The sequence below is a fragment of the Trachurus japonicus genome, chromosome 1, assembly GCF_045865225.1.
Source record: "Trachurus japonicus isolate A0001 chromosome 1, Traja_1.0".
NCBI lineage: Eukaryota > Metazoa > Chordata > Actinopteri > Carangiformes > Carangidae > Trachurus > Trachurus japonicus.
In genome coordinates, this window is record NC_140907.1 from 29,787,982 (window position 1) to 29,808,193 (window position 20,212).

The 20,212-nt window shown below is 42.3% G+C and overlaps 1 protein-coding gene across 1 annotated transcript in view; it reads right to left on the reverse strand.

The window, feature by feature from the left end:
• The window catches only part of LOC146992194 (protein ELFN1-like), a 77,286-nt gene that overhangs the window by 39,110 nt on the left and 17,964 nt on the right, over positions 1–20,212 (reverse strand). Inside the window, exon 2 of the mRNA XM_085784457.1 lies at positions 4,179–4,242. The gene's annotated coding sequence lies outside the window, so the exon portion shown is untranslated. The remainder of the gene's footprint in view (positions 1–4,178; positions 4,243–20,212) is intronic.

The following is a 20,212-nucleotide window of genomic DNA, read 5'->3' on the forward strand; positions in this document are numbered from 1 at the left end:
TTTTTTTTTTGTGTTTTAAATAAATTCCGGTTTCTAAGTAGAAAATTGCACACGCATTGTTTTTGGAGCTTGTATATCATTTATTCATTTGCCTGCCGGGCTTCACAGCAGCAGCTCCAGTCTCTCCTGTCAGATTATCTGCTCTCCTGTAATCTGAAATTCCCACTTTTCACCAGAATCACTCGTTCGCTCCACACACTCCTCCTCCGTTCACACCTCACCACCACCTCTTTGTCTCTCCTGCCCCCGTTTCCTCTTCTCATCTCTTCCTCTATCTCTTTCCTTCTCGTTCTCACAAGCTCCGCAAGCTTCTGCCAAGTTGTTAAATTTGAGCTCTCCATCTCCTTTCCCACACACACTCATACACACACACACAGCGGTAAACACACAGGCTGGCAAAAATAGCATTCATCTCTGCATCCATCTCTGATTCTGGGCTCAAAGATGAGAATCGTTTGGCAGGGATTTCTCGTTCTTTCTCAATCACACACTCCCGCACACATATACACACTCTATCACTCTCTTTCTATCTCAACACACAAATTGAATCTGTGGTCTTGACAGGGCAAGAGGACAAGGAGTACGAATAAAAATCACCTCATTACCCACAACCTTACACCCTTACACCTTACACCTTACCCAACCACGAACACATAGGCTGCACGCACGTATTATATACCCAGACGGGCGTATAGACAATCAGGTCATTCACACAGGCATTACAGATGGAAATAGAAAAGCCTTGAATCCTGGTCAAACATCATTTGGTGTGTAAATGCTGACAGACGAGGGCAGGAGGCCACATGTGACTCCAGAGGATCAGAGACGGCCGTTTGGCACAGAGACGACGGGAATAACAGGGAAAACAGACGGGGCGACAATGGTGCGCCCATTTGCGGAGGGTGAAGATAATCATGGTCGCGATTACACTGATGAATGATGAAGGTCACAGCGACAATACAAGCAATGGAACGACGGTAATGGTAATGATGATGTTCGCTCACTGCAGTTTTTATCTCGTCCCTCCCCTCGGTGATGAAGACTATGATTTTTTCAGCCGCCTCTGTCATTAGTCCAGGTTTTGACTGACGACCTCCCGCCGTGCAGACGTGGTGTTCAGTTTAGAGTCGAAGGTGTCACTGCAGAGATTATTGATCAGGGCAGACTGGGGATGTGATGGGTGTAATCATAACGAGATCTGAAAATATCTGTTTAATAGTCTTTATTCGTGCACAGCAGATATCAGAGCCTGGCAGGTGTGAAGGGGGAGATTTATTTATTCTATTTGATAAACTACTGGTGCAAAAATCATTAAAGGAGACACTTATAAACTTGGCTATTGCTAAACTCTGAGTTCATTGCGTTTGCAGAGTGTCCTCTGAGCTTTCTCCGGGTCAGACTGGACGCTACAGTGACTCGGTATCGGAAAGCGATGAGACGATCTGGCCAGGCTGGAGCTAGCTGGTTAGCATGCTAACATCAGTATATGAATGAAAATGAGACAATTAGAAGCAAATCACGACAGCTGCTGCTTTACACAGCTGAAGACATCTCTTGGTGAGAAAAAAATTGATGCTCAACAGAACATTTCAATTCGTAAATGAACAGCTGACAATGCTAACGCTGGCTTTGTATCAACCTTTAGACAGAGTCACCTTTAAAATTGACTATGTAAGTTGCACTTTACATCAACCACTTGAATGATAATGGTTAAAATTAAAATAAAAAAACATAATAGAAAGCTTCCTTGACTGTTATTTCTTTGTAATTTCTTCACATTTTTACATATTTACCATTTGATTGCTGCATAATTATCAGCCATAATTCCCAAACATGGCACATCTACAGTTGTAAGACTCTATAGGTAACTCAAACCTCATGATAGTCACCTTTCTTACCTATGTACCGCCATGTGTGTCGTGCCCTAACGTCATTCAACCTTGTCTGGAGCTGGATTTGGTTTTCACTCTGTTATGCTTTTCACCACCTTATCTGTAAGACCTTGGTTTCCGAAGGACAGTGATGGCTCCATCTGGACGCTGTGAGTCATAATAGAAGCTAAACAGTGATCCATTCTCTAGGGAAATAAGAAAAGAGGGCTAAAACCAAGAAAATAAGAAAAATTCCTTCACTCACAGACACACACACACACACACACAAACAGCAGAGCATGTGCACCTAACTGATAGCAGCCGAAATGTCTAGGAACGATTTAAAAGGGGAGAATTGAAACAACATCCACCATCGAAACAACGCTGTTTAGTTCAGTCACCTGTTCGATCATGGCCCAGAGCTCCAAGCACAAATAAAGGATGCTTTATCTTATATTTTGTTTACCAGGTTAACTATTAACTCCTTTGTTATATTAAATTCTACATTTTATTTCCCAGCATGACTGCTTTAAAACATGAAATCTGTCTTTTCCACACTTTCAGGTATAACAATCTGTTGAATAGATTCCTGAGTGTGCCCCAAAAAAGCAGCCAAATTTAAATTAATGAGTCTAAATATACCAGACAAATGTGGAAAGTCACTAACCTGCTGCCAAAACCCCAGATCTCCAGAAATTAATAAAGGGAGCTTATTCTCAGTGTCTCCCAGTGACATCCTCTCCTCTTCTTGACTATAGCAGCATGAACCTGGACTGAGAATCACCACCACTGCCGAGTTTCCCTCGAGCTATAGCTTCCAACCTGCTCCACCAACTGCTCCACAGCGGCCAACCGATCAGCCTGTGGTTGTACTGGTCGGCTTCCAGATGAGTAACTGGCAATTTAACTACCTTAATTTGAAAGAATTCATTTGGTAATTCGAGAGGACCGCGACACAGAAACACAGCTGCTAACCTGCTGCTATAAGCCCCGTAGGCTCCTCCCTCACAGGTTAACGGATCCAAGCTGATTTCATATTGCTGCACTGAGGAAAACAGACCTTGATGCACAAGCTATGATGTTATCGCTGAACAGCTCCAAGCTGCATCTGTTTTGCTGCTCTCATATGTTTATATTATGTTTTGATATCCATAAGAAGATATACTGTATACCTGTGGTCATAGACACCAAAAACAGTCTCAGTGTGGTTACACATCTTCTAACAGTTGTGTGATCAAATAACAATATAGCAGAATTCAGGAAAATACTTGCAGACCCCAAGTCCTGCCCAGTTGGACAGGTTGCATGGCTTAAAGGGATATTTCAACATTTTGGCAAATTGGCCCATTGTCATAATCCCTATAGTTTTAGTAGTAGGTTCGTCACCTTTAATTGTCCGTCTCATAGCTTGGTTTCCCTCATCAAACTCATCAAATACACAATCCAACAACTCCAAAACGCTCTGGTGGACAAGTTGTGACCTGCACATTCACCACGCTATGAGATAATAACGGAACGTTACGAGACAGAGTTGTTTTATAGGTAAATTCATGCAAAACCGCTGATGTGCGTTGCCTTCAGGGACAGTTTTTCAGCAAGCAGTCTCTGCATTTACCTCTAAAACAACTCTGTCTCGTAACGTTCTGTTATTATCTCATAGCGTGGTGAATGTGCAGGTCACAACTTGTCCACGAGAGCGTTTTGGAGTTGTTAGATTGTGTATTTGATGAGGGAAACCAAGAAATCCCATTAGCCTCCGTAGCCTAGCCCTGAGCAGCTCGCGGCTCTGCTCCACCATTCTAAGAATAGCTTGCACTGACAATTAAAGGTAACAAACCTACTCCTAAAACTATCGGGATTATAGCAATGGGCCAATTTGCCAAAATGTTGAACTATCCCTTTAAGGTGGAGAAGTCCTGACATCTTGTTTGCAGGTGCGGACATCCCACTGTGATATTTGTTTATAAAGAACTCCTGCTTTATAATCAAAAGAGAAACTTTCACCATCTACTATATGTAAACTTTAAATCTTAGACAACTCACACACATCCATACACATGTAGAGGAGTTACACTCTGCGCTCTGCTGCGTACTGTTTGAGTGCATGGGCGCGTTGAGATATTGCAGGCATGCTGTTGAAGTTAAGTTTGTTCTTAATATTTTCTGCATGCCCCCCACTGTCTGGACCTAAAGCGGCGTTTTGTATTCTGCTGACGACGTCCCACCCGGCTGGTGTTCAGAGGCAGAGACACACACAGCAGACTGGGAAACAGACAGTGGGAAGGAGGAAGGAGGAAAACTTTTTACCTTTGCTGATGGAGGACCTCTCGGTACCAGCTGAGCCTTCAGTCTCGGCGCGCTTTTCACATCGCTATCAAAAAGAGAGAAAAGGGGTGGTGGAGGGGGGGAACAGGAGGGGCGGGCGGTGACAGCGGGTGGTTAGAATGACAAAGGTGAGGAATATCTGAAAATCGTCTGGCGGCGGTGGCGGCGGCACAGACTGACAGTCTGCCACATTAAAAGTCTGAAACAGGGGCAGCTACGTAGGCTGCATCAGGAAAATACCTGAGGAGTGGAAATTAAGTTTGGACTCAGCTTTTCCTCTCCCCCTTGGTTACTGTAGTAATGTGAAGCTCGTTAAATAATAATAAAAATTGGATTTATATAACACAATTAATAGGACACCTCAAAGCTCTATGTGTGTCAGAGGGGGAGGAGAGATAGACTGGGAAATAGGACAGAAGAGGGAGGAAAGAAAAGCGGGGGATTGTTGAAATAAGGCTGTGTGGAGAGAAAACAGAGGGGGATTCCCATTAGAGAGACAGATGAAGGCACGGCTGAGGATGACAGCAACATCTGACAGTTGGCAAGTCAGTGATGGACAGAGAGGGGAAGATGGAGAGAGAGAGAGAGAGAGAGAGAGAGAGAGAGAGAGAGCATTTCCAAGGCTAATCCTTGGCTCTGCCTCGTAGGGAAAAACGCAATCTCGTAAAACGAAGAGAGTTTACAACCTTCTCCGTTTTCTCTGCTACACGATTGCTCATCCTCAAGTAACAAGCACACCCCTCTCTCTGTCTTTCGCTCTATGTGTGTGTGTGTGTGTGTATATAAGGCTGAAGGGATAGAAAAAAGGACCTCAATAATTCAGAAGGTGGATGAAACATTAAGACTATAGGCCTCTGCAATAACCCCCTGACAGAAACCTACCTGTTACTGCAGAGTGTTCTTATTATTTTGTTCATGCTTGACTTGCAACAAATTTCAAATGATGACCACAATAAACCTGACTGAACACCTTCGACGTGGGTCAGTACGTTTACATGACACTTGAAAAAAAAGAATTACAGCCTTAATCCGTCTATACCTGCATATAAAACGTGTTAATCTGACTACGACGCCCAGATGATGCTATTGGAAACTGATTTTCTTCTGCTTGTGTACACCTTCATCTGACTGAAACTGGACGATGCATAGGTGCATGCTTCACAACAGACGGCCTGGCCTGATGCGTCAGCACCGATTCAGTGCTTCTCACAATAAAAAATATACACTACAACCAGCAAGAAGATGTGTGTAAAAAAAATAGGCAGTTTTCAAAATATATACAGTCTTTTATATTTCATGTTTCCCATTTCTGGATCATTGATGAAAAACCCAGTTTAGTAAGTAACATTTTAAAACTGATCCATGTTAAATTCAAAACCCAGAAGATATATCCATATTCAGAAGTCAGCATCCCTATCAGTTGATGATGCGCAACACTGCTGCTGCAGTTATAAGCATCTAATTTTATTGTACATTAATATTTATTCTAAGAAATGTAGGCTGATTCAGTAATTGGTTTGGAAACCATTAGAAAATCACATGTGTCGTATTTCTGCTTTGCTATTACATGCAAACACCAGGGAGCAATGAGTTTGGTTGCTCAAGGGTAAATCCAGTGAGCTATTGATGTACGCCTTGCTTTAGTAAATAACACTTTACCAAAGTGCTGGTTAGCGTTTGCATGTTAACATAAGAGCAGACAGACGCATGCAACCCCCCAAAATCTGCTCTGCTCGTCCCACAGCCCCATGCACAGCGCTTCAACATGTTGCAAGATCCAAAGTTTGACAGGCCTGCTGTGCAGAGTTACGGTCGGTAGATAATCGCTGCTCAGCGGAGAGTTTGGTGAACAGTTGCAGGATTGTTATTTAATCTGTTCATGTTATTCTGTCCACCCCTTTTATGTCTGTGTATCCCAGGCCCCCCCAGTGAGAAGAGGCATACATTTTTATTCTCCTGGCTGCAACACATTTCCAAATGTCAAGCGTCTTTGCAGAATTGTGAATTAGATTTAGAGCTGATTTCATTATTTTCAGTCTGTGGGATCATTCAGTGTAAAAAGACTGAATGTTTATTTTATGCAAGCGCTATTCTGACCGCTCTAGTCGTCTGTTAAGCTGCTTTTACGCATCAAAATCTCATATACATGTAATTTAGCCCCGCAGTGCAGCCAAGGTCATGAAATTACCAGTCAGACATAGAAAAGCAAGAAAAAGTACAGCTTCAGATGAAGAATTTAAAGTCATTATAGCGCTTCACTAGTGAGCAGCAAAACTCAAGTGTTACTTCAATTATCACTTTACTTTTGTTTCTCAGCCGTCAGCTCTATCAATACCTTTAAAGGGATAGTTTTGGCATTTTGGCAAATTTGCCTATTAGTATAGTCATAGCAGTAGGTTCGTAATTATCGCTACATGTTGTTTTGAGATCCACGGGGCAGAGAGTTTTATTTTTATTTTATTTATTTATCCTTTATTTAACCAGGTAATAAAAACCTCTTTTACAAGAGTGACCTGGCTAAGAAGGCAGTTCGCAAAACAACACCACATAGAATTATACAAATGGCATAAACAATTACAAATTACATAAGGCAAACACAAGAGTCAATAGATCTTCGTTCTCGATCCTTTAAAATTGATCTGAATTCCCCGAGGCCAATGAGTTCAGTCGGTCCTAAATCCCTCTGCAGGTCGTTGCAGCTTTAGGGGGCCCCTGTCCGTTTGACGACTGGCATGGGACCAATGTTGAACTATCCCTTTAAACAAAGTTACATCTTTAATGTTTATTTCAGGATTAGGTAGCAACTATCTTAGCCTGAGTGACTGCACATTAGTCCTGACAACAGAGGTGCAGTTACACAACCCCCAACTCAACAAAATCAATGCACCACATTAAAAAAAAGACAATTTTGGAGTTAACTGGAGTCATATTTCATCATTAGCGGCTAACGCAGGGTAATCCAGGTCGGGTTAACCCAACCCCAGCGAAGAGAGAATTTATTGGATCGGTATCTCCCATTTTCTTTAAGCTCATTAAGATCATTAAAATCAATTATGGGAAATTACGTTTCAATATTTCTATGTATTGCTGTTTTATTTCTAAATTACAGTACACTTTCATTACAGAATGGCCTTGCCATAGTTTATCACACCCCGACACATCTCAGCTCTATTTAAGTGAATCATCACTTCAGAAGAAGAAACTAAAGATAACGACAGTGAAACCAAAGTACAGGCCAAGTGCAAGTCAAGATGCAAATGTCTCAGATCTTTGAAAGCATAAAGTTCAAGTGCTCTGGCCTTTAATGGTCTGTGTGGTCAGAGAGAGACCAGAACAACTCTTAACTCAAAGCTTTTTTTACTTTCAAGTCAAGTCGGGTCTTTAGGGAATCAAGTCTCAGGTCAAAGGTCAAGTCATTAGGTCTGAAGTCCAGGTCCACAGCCTCACAGTCACTGCTTTTAACTAAATCTATGAAATCTGCGGCTGTTGCTGTTGCTGTGGGCACAATCAATAAAGAGACAGACAGTAAAGATGGACAAAACCAGTGGGGACAGTGGGACTGAGTGAGGAAGACAGGAGGATGCTGGGAAGTGCGAGGATGCCTGAGTTGAAATAGGTAGAGCAGCACGCCGTTGCAGGTAAACTGAACTGCTGATTGTAACTGACAGCTGAATCATACTGCTAACACGTGTAGTGGCCTCTGTGTGTGTGTGTGTGTGTCCATGCAGTCCTATGAGCCTGCTGGACAGAACAAACAGTCAGATATTCAGTCAACATCCCTGAGCTCCCGAGCTCTGATCCCTACTGGAGAGATCAGTCTCTCATCACAAACGCTCTGTAATCACTGCAGGCGATGAAGACAAACTACACACACATACACATAAACACTTGTACTGTACCATCAACAACCACGGCGACAGCAGTTTTGTCCTGGAAGTTGTTTTTGGCTTCAGCCCACCTACCCATTATCTACCTCATTTGACGTTAAAAAAAAACTCAATGAAAACAGAGAGGGGAATCATTCAGGTGAAGCAGCAGGAAGTGGAGGAGGAAACAGAGAGGGCTGGAGAAGGAAAACAAAAGAGAAACAAAGAGGAAAACACAAGTGGAGAGATGGATGAGGAGCCTGCGGAAAAACAAAGAACTAAAAACTAAAGCTCTGATGCATTACTGCTGGCAAATTAGCTAACTACTACTGAACTGTCACACAAACACACACACACACACACACATACATGCACAGTGCTCTTTAGCTATTCTTTATGCATCAGCAGTGCGTTTGCTCCTCTGTAGTCCCCTTGACTGCGAATGGAGAGGACAGCAGAGAGAGAGAGAGAGGGAGAGAGAGGAGCTGGGTGTTTATTGTCATCCTCCTCGCAGACTAGTGTCTGTAAAGGCTAAAAACACGGTGACCACTGAGCCCAGGAGCAGTGTGAGTGAGTCAGACTCAGCTGGTCTCCATCAGTGGGAGGTCTGCAGAGTGGGAGATCTGATTTGTTGTGAAAAAAAAAATAAAAATCTAGTTGGCCTGAGGCGAGCTCAGGGCGCACCGAGCCGGTCATAGCAGCCTCAGTCTGAGCTTTCTGAATGTCATCTCTCCTGACTAAGCAACACAAGTGTTAGCCTATGTGTAATTTGCCATGCGATATATGTTTCACGACGTACATACACGCTGGTTGAATATACACACAACAAGATCAGGCCGGAAGTGAAAAAAAGGTGGATGGGATATAAGCTGCTCTCAGATCGGGATGAAATGTTTAATCCATGTTTAATGTGAAAGGATTTATTCGTGGTTGCACCCGCAGAGAATTATCAGCCGGCTCTTCAGCTCCCCTCTCTCTCTCCGTGCTTTAGTGTCTTTCAGCTCATCAGCTGTGGCCTGCAGAGCGACCAAGGTGTGTGGCCCTTCGGTTGGTCATCACAGACGGCAGAGGTCGAATCCAAACGGGACGTTCTGGCCTGCAGAGGATTTTCACAATGCGTCAGGATCAAGCCAACCTTTACTATTGCATCACGTGGCTCCTGTTGATTTTAATTGGATGCAAAATTAGGTCCGCCCACGAGTGCAGGATGAGCCATCAAATGTCTTGATTTTGGTGTAAAAATACTCAAATGATACTTTTTCTAACATGAATTTAGTTTAAACTGAAAAATAAATTAACAACTAACATGTAGATACAGGATTAAAGGGACAACGAGGAGTTTCGGAAAGTGGAAGTGTTTTCACACTACATTTCCCATGAGCCTCCGCGCGCATGGTGAAATTCTTGGACCGCTGCAAGATGGACGAAAGCAAAAACATTTGCCAAAAACGTTTAAATTAATCAAGAATGAAAGTCGGAGGTTCGAAGACGATCAGATACCGTCGTAGTTCCGACCATAAACGGTGATTCGGCGGCATTATTCCGATGACCCGCCGGGCAGCGTCCGCGAAACCGAAAGTAGGAAATGCTGGGCGAGTCGACCACTAAATAATAATAACAAAATCAAATCAAATCAAATCAAAAATGGACCCATTAACAAGTGTGGGTAACGTAGATTCATCCACATTAATATGATACTGTTTTATAACCAAATACAAACTCCTTGTTGTCCGTTTAAAGCTGGGAAAATACTGTACATGTTTTAGTTCATGGGGTCTTTAAGGCCAGAGGTTACCTGAAACTGAATGCTTACATTTATCAAGCCCCTCTGTTACTGTTGTCAGATGATATGTCACTTTTATTACCACCACACAGTAAATGTTGGGACAGGTTGGGCCACCAAGGATTCGCCGGCTGCATTTCAAGGAGCCTTCAAAACAAGACAGCTCAGGTTGTGCTATCATTTTGATTTTACGACCCCCAACTTCATTGTTTTCATCCGGTGGCTGGGTTCACTCTCATCACCAACGTCAGAGGAAGGTGAGTTAGCAACCAGCTTCTATACATCGCTGAGTGTGGGGTGGCTAAATAACCAGATGTTTCCTCATGGAGACTTGGTGAAGACCAAATTAGAGCTACAAGCAGAGTGAGCAATGCATCATGTAGCCAGAGGCAAACTATATGAGAAATGTCTGTTGGATGCATGAATAAACAACTATTTCTAAAGATGTGCACTTTAAAGGGGGGAAAACATATCAATGCCTGTGTTTGCAACTTGTTGAATTTACCCAGAGCGCCCATTTATTCACGCACATGCATGAGCAGAGTGCGAATCTCGTTGTGCACCAGCCTCTCTCCTCCACTTAAAAACCAGAGCATGACTTCATCCTTCTTTGCTGTCAAGCAGAAACCTGTTCGCGTTAAGGCTGTGAGTTTGGTCTCAGGGGTGTTCGACAGTCTACAGGACTGTTAATGAATGCACAGGCTCAAACCTGCTCTGTGGGACATCAAAGGACTCTCCCACGGTATTACAGATTACTTCAGTGCCTGTGTGGACACTTAAGATTCCAACAAAAAAGTGTTTTCCAAAGGACAAACTCCGGACGACAAAAGCCATCAAATCCCTTCTAAATAGAAAGAAGAGAGCTCTCCGGGCTTTGGGACAAGGAGGAAGCTAAGTCTGTCCAGAGGGAGCTAAAGAGAGGATGGGAGGAACACCTACCAGGAGAGGACAGAGACATCAGTGTGAAGGAGGAGGCGTGGACAGCGATGAGAACAAACCCAGAGAGGAACAAGTGGACGTTTTTCTCAGGACAAACAACTGGTCTGTAAAAGTTTCATGCAAACGAGGAGCTGGACACTGATACTCTGAGGTGACAACCTCCAACTCTGGATGCAACCCATTGTTGTCATAGCAATGGTGATAAAAATAAAAAAAAAACAGGGTAACCCTTTAATTTACAGACTGCTAATTACGTGATCATGTCAAGAAATAACCAAGAAATAATTGGGTCATAATGTCAAAAAATAGCCACTTTCATAGTAAATAATATAAATAATATGTGTTTCATAAAGGCTAAGATTACACATGCTTTACATGCTTAAATTTTTTTGAGAAAGGCCAGAATTTTTCTAGTTTTTGCAATTGACCGTTATTTCTGGGCTATATTTCTTAACATTATGAAATTGACAGTTATTTCTACACATTATGATGCAATTGTTTGTTATTTCTTGGCTATTTCTTGAAATTATCACATAATTAGCGGCCTGCAAATTAAAGGGTTACCAGAATTTTTTTGTAAACAGTGACACAGACAGCCAAGTTCACTTCCTGACTGTGACATACTCTCCTCTGATTCGTCACATGCCGTACAAGTCACGTTTTTTCTTTTCTAACATGTTGCTGACACTTTAATGTTGCCATTTAGAAATAGCCTATAAATAATGGTCAATGTCATAGTAAGGTCGAGAAATATAGCCAAGAAATAATGATTGATTGCATAGAAATAGCCCAGAAATGATTGATTGTAATTGACATTTGCAAGGACTTGGTGGAGAAAGATTATGGCCTTTCCCAAAAAAGCATGAAAGCATGTGTCATCTTTTGCCTTTATGAAAAACATGGCATTACTATGAAATTGACCGTTATTTCTAGGCTATTTCTTGACATTATCATGTAATTAGCGGCCTATAAATTAAAGGGTTACCAAAAACAGTTTGAGATGTGTAGTTTGGTCAAGCTTAGGGGAAAACTGTTAGAAAACCTTCGTCATGGTCAAAATGTGGATAAAAGAAATGTAATCCATCACACCAGAAATGAACAGTGATCTGTGAGTGAGAGATTCATAAAGGGATTGTGCAATAAAAACAATGGTAGTGCAATAGGATTAATGATGTTGGTATATGTGCAATAGGAAGAGTGTGTCTGTATTGATATAAATTTATGCTATATGTAAATAGACTTCCTTCTCTTTCCTCTTGTGTGTTTTGTGATGTGCTATATATGAACATGTGACATTCTCTTGTGTCCAAAACACATTTCAAGACAATAAAAGCCACTAATTAACTATCTCCTGTGTCACAGTGCTGTGTTTATTTTTTCTTTTCTATCCATCCAATCCAACCCAACTTCCTCCTTTGCCCCCACGCCCTCCCCTCCCCCGATCATAATTACAACAGACACTAAAGGTCATCGGACGTAGACAGCCTGTGGCGCCGCTTTTTACACAAGGGCGGTCTCTCAAATTAACTGTGAGTAGGTTTTTATCGTCGAGAGAAAGAGGAAGAAAACATGTCTTTTGACACATGTCACAAACGCATCTTTAGCCTGTAAGCCTCGGAGTGGGCGGACTGACAGCTGAGCGCGCTGGGACACGGACACACAATGTAAATGAACTCGCGCTGGTAATTGCAGCTTACAAGTCAGGGACAGACAGCATTTTGTCAGCTGTGGGGAAGTGGGAGGAGTTATTTTAGTCAGAGGTTCTCAAACTTCAAGGAGCTGACACGAGTCACGAACTACGCTCTGAAAATATGTTCACCCAGGCTCCATTTAGCTTGAACATACTACTAAAAGGGTTTGAAACCCAACACTCATACACTGTCATTGTGTGTCATTGTGTTACCTCTGAATGGAAATGAAGTATTCACCTTTTGGAAACGCCTCAAGGACCACTGCTGCCAGTGAGCGCTTCTAAAGGTATTTAACTGTCCTGGGTGTTTCACTAGATTAAAAGGTTGAACAACTGTGCTATAAAATATGTAACAGTCACATGTCGGCTGCAGTACCAGCTTGTGTAAGTGGAGACGTCAACTACAACTCCCAAGGAGCAATCTGTTGTCCAATCACTGTCCTTCAATCTCTGTTATGTCCACAACTGTTATGTTGCAGTGCTCAATTCCACAAAGACATAGCAAAAATAAAAGTAGTAATAACAATATATATTCAAATTATTTAAAGGGATAGTTCAACATTTTGGCAAATTGGCCCATTGCCATAATCCCTATAGTCTTAGCAGTAGGTTCGTTACCTTTAATTGTTGGTGCAAGCTATTTTTAGAACGCCGGAGCAGAGCCGTGAGCTGCTCAGAGCTATGCTACGGAGGCTAATGGGATTTCTTGGTTTCCCTCATCAAACTCATCAAATACACAATCCAACAACTCCAAAACACTCTGGTGGACAAGTTGTGACCTGCACATTCACCACGCTATGAGATAATAACGGAACGGTCCGAGACAGAGTTGTTTTCGAGGTAAGTGCAGAAACTGCTTGCCGAAAAAGTGCCGTGCATCAGCGGTTTCACATGAATTTACCTCTAAAACAACTCTCGTAACGTTTTGTTATCATCTCTGTGGTGAATGTGCAGGTCACAACTTGTCCACCAGAGTGTTTTGAAGTTGTTGGATTGTGTATTTGATGAGTTTGATCTTCTTGGGAAACCAAGAAATCCCATTAGCCTCCGTAGCGTAGCTTAAACTTTGCGCTGACCCACAGTGTTAACATTTGCTGGTTGTGGTTATTTGTAGCTTTGTTTTCAAACTCTTCCAAATGCTACAGCTGACTCCTCTCCAGGCGGCACAGTGACGTTGGCAGTGAACATCCCCCCCTGGTGAATAATTGTTTGGTAAAGCTTCTTCACAAAGCCATGTTTCCATGCTTCCCTCCCAAAGTGGGCTGCAGTTCAGTTTGTGGCTGTTTTTGTGTCACTGCTGTTGTCGAGTTTGTTTGTCCTGTCACTGTCACTCAGTCACAGAACAGAAACACTGACTCCGTGCATGCGATGACTTTCAAACTGCTGTGTGCACAGAGAGTTGGCATAACCGTGACACCTAAATATTAATTCCTTTCCATCTGGGATGTGTACAGGTGGTTTTTGTAATCTGATGTGCAAAGAAGGTCTATATGCTGTAGTGGGGGGAAAACACTGCAATTCAATTTCACTTGGATTTTAATATAGAATACAGTGAGAGCTGAGAAATCATAATTGAACTCCTTCGGTTATGAGGCAAAGCGTAATTATTCTTAGTCATTACTCCCAGCATGCTCTGCTGGGTCTTCCCCTGTCTGGCAGGGTGTCAAACCCGCTTCCCTGCATCGCCTGCTGCTGTTTTGCCAGGTGCGCATGCAGACAATCTCTCCCCCCAAACAAATGAAAATGGATTCAGAGGCGACTGCAGATACAAAACCCCCACGAATCAGAGCTCACATCCGTTTCTCTCGCCTATCGGCTCACACAGTCGCTGGGAGAAGAAACACACACATACAGTATTCCCATTTCCTGCTAATAGCTGCACTCCCAGACACACACACATAAACACACACACACACACACGTGGGTCGGGTCAGTGCTCGGCTGGGCAAAGTTATGGGGCATTACCACCGCATGCATCCACGGGATAACACACAAACACACGGCTGATCATGCACTGCCTGAAAGCTGGATGCTGATTTGCTAATGAGCTGTCATGGTGACAGATACTGCCGTTTAATTGGCTGGTGAAGGAGGCAATTAGAATTCTGTGCATAGATGCATCAGGAGGAGGAGGGGGGGGTCGGGGGGAGCTGGGGCGATGGCTTCTGTGCATTATGTGTGTGAGAGTGTGGGCTTCAAAGTGAAACACACATTGGGAGAAGATTGCTGCTGCTGGCGTGTCACTCACTTCTTTAAATTATTTATTCTGATGATCCTATTTAACTGCTGCATGATCTGCTGCTCAGTGTGAGTCTGTGCACGAGTGTGGGTGTGTATGTATAGAATATGTACAGTATGTGTGAGTGTGAGTGTGCTTGTGCTGGTTTCATCTCATGGATCTTCAGCCTCTCTCAAACTCTTTGACTTCAATAATTAAAGGTAAACAATCGTTGTTTGAACAAATTTGAGCTCTCTTTATACAGCATACAGAAAATGTAGATTTAAGTAACACAGTATGTTGAATCTGGCTCAGATGAAATATAAATACTGTATCTTTCTACTTGACATTGGACAAACAAAAGACAACATTCTCTTATATTCAAATGTATCCCTATGATATTACATATATGTTTGATTATCATATTTTTAAAAAGCCTGTACGTCTCACTGTTTCTAGAAATGAGTATTTTGCCTTCTTATTGTTGGAGGTTAATAAAGACATTGATGGATAAACAATCTAAAATGGAAGAAAAACAGACAGAGACTGGCCTTGTCATAACAATATACACATGATACCACATACATTATAGCTGATTATGTACTGAATACAATATGGAAAAATAAACCATTGCAAACAAAACCTTATAAAAAGTCAGGACTGTAGAAGAAAAGGGAAAGAATAACAGCTTTTCCCTTCAGGCTTTGACATCCTGACATATTTTTTTCCTCTAGGTAAACATTTAATTTTGTTTTGTTATTTTTTTTCCTATTATTCTTAGAGATTGTTGAAGCCTATTCTTGGTATCTGAGTGTTGTTTTGGTGAAGCACCTGATTCTGATGTCTTCTTCATGCAGGATAAAGGTGGAGCACCTCTGTGTCTCCGGGTTGCCAGGTTGGGGTTACAAGTTATGGGATTTTAAGTTTGGGTCTGTTTGTAATACCCAGATGATATGTTAGTGTGTGTGTGTGTGTGTGTGTGTGTGTGTGTGTGTGTGTGTTGCCTTTTAATTCGCCTTTGAGTTTTGGTGGTAAAACTCCAGTGATTGATGCACTTCTCGTTGGCAGTACAATCTGCTTCTCTCTCCAGTTCTCTCTCTCTCTCTCTCTCTCTCTTACTATTCGTCTTGCATATGGCCACTCTGAGAAACCTTGAGCCTCATGCATAATTTCTGCAGACATTTCCTTGTGCATGTGCGTGCATGTGTGTGTGTTAAGGAGTTGGTGTGTTTGTTTCTTCATGTTTGTGTATGTGTACATACAGTTAAGTGTGTGTGTGTATGTGTGTGTGTGTGTGTGTGTGTGTGTGTGTGTGTGTGTGTGTGTGGACGTGCGCGGTCTCTTGCATGAGCCAGCGAGGAGGAGTAAGCATGGATCAGTGACCTTCGCTCTGTTACATTTTTAAAACAGGCCGTGAATAATAGATTAAGTTGGAATAAAACAGCGAAGGATGAAATATGAATTAAAATAATCTGAATTACAGAGACGGGGCCGAGGGAGGCAGAGGAGGGGTGTGTGTGTGTGTGTGTGTGTCGGGGGGGTACGGAGGAGTCGACAGATCTCAAAGAGAATGGACGAGTACATGTAGATGAATGACACCACAGAGGATTGTTATTTATGACGGCACGAGGCTCAGCACTTACATTATGTACAGTCCCACGTCATTAGTTAAAGCGATAGCTCACCAAAATGAACATCTGCACTCTGTGTCTCTTTACAGTCAAACAGTTATTGAGAGTTTTTATCATCTCATCATATTTTAGAAAGAGACATCACTGCTGCATTTATTAACTGTAACTTTTTTGCACATCAGACGTCACTGAGCTGCGGCTCGTGTCTTTAAATGTTGGCACATCACATAAAAAAAACGATTTAGATGCATAGATAGCCTTCCAGCAAAGGAAGATGGAAAATATTTTTATGTATATTTCATTAGAGAAGTGAAGCTTCAACTAAATTAAAGCCGAGGCTCACCTTGGAATAAAAATGAAGATGACTTAACTCAGCCAAAAATGAACATCACACTTATTTAGAAAAGCCAAAAACTAAATTGAAAGCAGTTTACCTCTCCTGATTAAAATCAACTGGAAATTGACTCTCCTGTGGGGGAGACGCGAGACTCCTCTCTAAATGAACTTGTCCTGATTACAAGCACGAACACAATTGCAAAAATAAATGCAATTTTTTAAAGCCTTACGCACCAGCAACTATAACAAAAAAAATGGCATGAAAAAAACAATAGTGGGGGGGGGTTGTAATTCATTTTCTTTATACAGTACCTTTCTGTTCAGCTCTTAAGTTGGATAAATGAGGTGGACAGAATACAAATACAGACTTTCCTATAATCAACTGGATGCCGCCACACAACTTCCTGCTCCTGTAGATCTTATAAAATGTGAGCAATGGGCTACATGCACCATGGTCTGTAGCTTGGAGCTGCTTTAAGTCAGATGATTGAAATTCTCAAGAGCTGAAGAAAACACAATAATGGAGTATCAGGTATCAAAAATGTATCAAAAGAGAGGCAGGAGAAAGTGAAGAGCGCTACAATGACAGCAAGTCAACCATAGCACATGTCTTCTTATGACTGTGGGTGTTGAGTATAATCACAGATACTTTATGACAGGGTTGCATCATAATTTATCACATCATACTCCATAAGGTTCAACTTTATCCTATAATATGTGAAGTTGCTGTTAATCACCAGAATCCATTTAGTTAATTCTCAACAACAACTATAGATTATGACAACTCTCTCCAGGTCCAGACTTTTCTCCTATCTCCTTATGTATAAGACACTGGTTACTGTAGCAATAGAGGGGAGAAGTTTCTCCAGCAATATCAGTCATAAAGGTGTCCAAATAGTAGGCTAACCTCTGTTGTACGTGACCCACTGAAGGTCAACACTGTCCTGTGCTGTAGGAAAACAAAGTGAGTGACCACTGGGTGACGACCCTGGAATGAGAAAATGTCCTTCACATCACCTCTATTGAGGAAAACCATGACTGACAAGGAGCACGAGTCTGAATGACGGGGTTTAACGGTGTATTCAGACATGTGGCTCGTTTGCTTCGTTCCGATTCAGGGGCTAAAACAATATAATTGTTGCATTTCTCATTTGGGTTGTTTGTGTTCACAAGGTGACAGTCCCAAGCAGTCCAAAGTTGTAAACAAAGGCAATGGGCGAACCGACTGCTCTCTCATTGGTCGGAAATCTTACCCAGAAGGAGGAGGAGTTTACCGAGGAAAAACAAAAAAACATGAATAGAAGTCTCAACAGACCTGGAAATTAAACCCTGGCCCAGCCTGACCCGCAGTTGAAGCCTGGACCCGACACAATCAGCTTGGCCTGGTGAGAACCATGGAAAATCAGTAGCTCAGTGTTGTGTGGGTTGCTGAGCTGATTACGTCCTCACTGCAAACGAACGGATGTGGAAGCGAGCCGAGACGACCCCTGTCTTGGCGATCTCAGCCCAGTTGTTTTATTATCCTGCACCTGAGCACGATTGCTGTGTTCACATCTGCCCAAAGCAACCGATCTTTGGGGTTAAACGCTCCCTGTTTTTGGAACAACTGCTCCAAACGAGTCTGAATACACCGTTAAGTAAATGGTCACAGATCGAACTTGGATTTGATGCGGGCAGCCATGGGTAGTCACTGGTCTCATTCACTTTCAGCAGGAAAACTTTTTGAATCGAACTTATGTGAACTGATGACAAAAGTTCAGCTGCCTTCTTCTTCTACTTACTCGTCACTCTTTTTACTTATTGGTTTGGCATTTTCAGGAAAACGTCCTCCCTCATCACTGCTGTGGAGATTTCCCACCACGTCTTCCCATCAATGGAAAATCTATTGAGACTTCCAACTTTGAAGTCATCCAGATAGCGAATGATCAACACAAATGAGCTCTTGCTCATCAGCGGACCATCGACTGCTCCGCTGCAGATGCTCATTATAAACCCGGAGATCGTAAAAAAAAATGTGAGAGGGAGAGAGATACAACCTTCATGGCCGCTCTGTGTTTGGCGCTGCTGAGGCGAAATGAGGAAGGAGGGAGGAGTGACTGAGAGAGAGGCCGCCGGTGACAAACTTCATCAGAGAGACAACAGATCATCCCGGGGAAGAAAGAAAAAAAAAAGAAAAGCTCTTCCTCGGGTAGTTAACATGGCAATCAAACCAAACCTTGGCTTTGTTTTGTTGGATTTGCTTCAATGACAACTTTGTCGTGCTCTGTCAATAAACCAGTCCATCAAACAATCAATCAATCAATTTACGCCACAAAGGCTCAAATGAATGGAAACAAACAACAAACAATGCTACTTACATGGTCGAACACCACAGTGGCTCGGTCATTAGGTGATAAATGTGAGTCACTCAGTGCGGGGCGAGCTGCCCTGCTCCTCTGCACCTCTGTGTCTAACACTGACGACATATTTCATAAATCATGTCATTTTTTTATTGAATAGTGTGAGAGATGGAGCGAGAGAGCCACTGAAAAACCTGGTCTCCGAGGGAGCACTGAGTGTGGAGAGGAGGTAATTTAGGTGACACCGAGGATGAAATGCGCTTCACTTCCCATTGTCCTAAATGTGAAACGGCCAGAGACAAATTTTTGAGAAGTTTCAGGATATATGCACCCTGCTTTACTTTACATCCTCTCAGCCTCTGAATAAATGTCTCAGTAACTCTGCAGAGCTCAGTGTTCGACAAGATATGGATCCATTTTATTAACTTTCCTTTAACTATATGGACCTTTAACATATATAATTATAATGTATGAGATTCTTAAATGGGCATTTAGGTGATATGACGTAGCGGTGCACATTCAATTGTTACGTAATCAAAACTGAAATATGGCCAAAGTGCAATTTCAAAATGTGTCAAAACATTGTCGTACATTGTCAGCACCATTAGTGTCGATTGCAAGAGATATGCCATGCTAAATGAATCATATTGTCAAGATGTAAAGTGACACATTTGGTCAGTTAGTACGAGATCCCAAAAATATCTCAAGAAGTGAAAATAAAAAATGACAACTGCAACTGAAATCACATGGCTGCCCATATGATTGCAATACAATATTTTTTGGCATATCGTGCAGCTCTAATGTGAGGGCTTAGCCTCACACCACCTAAATTGCTTGATCCTTTCAAAAGCAGCTACATCCTCATAATCTACTGGTTATTTTAAGATGTTTGAACCAACAAGTCCTCTGACCTTCAACCATCCATCCTTGTTGCTTTTTGCATCACTGAACTCAACCTGCTGCTCCAAAGGTGCACTACCGTAGCCTAATATGCTGTAGTTCAGGGCCTGTAAGGAAAGCGCTGGTTTTACAGAGAGATAATCTGATGAAAATATTCTACATGAAGTGAAGATTTAAACACATGTTGGTTTGTTACAGCCTGTTTTAGGCGACACCATGCAAAGCAAAACAATGCTCTGCAAGTCTGCAGGTTGCATCTCGTGACTGGGAGCATGCTGCAGGTGATGACCCACCTATATGTGACCCCACGTCAA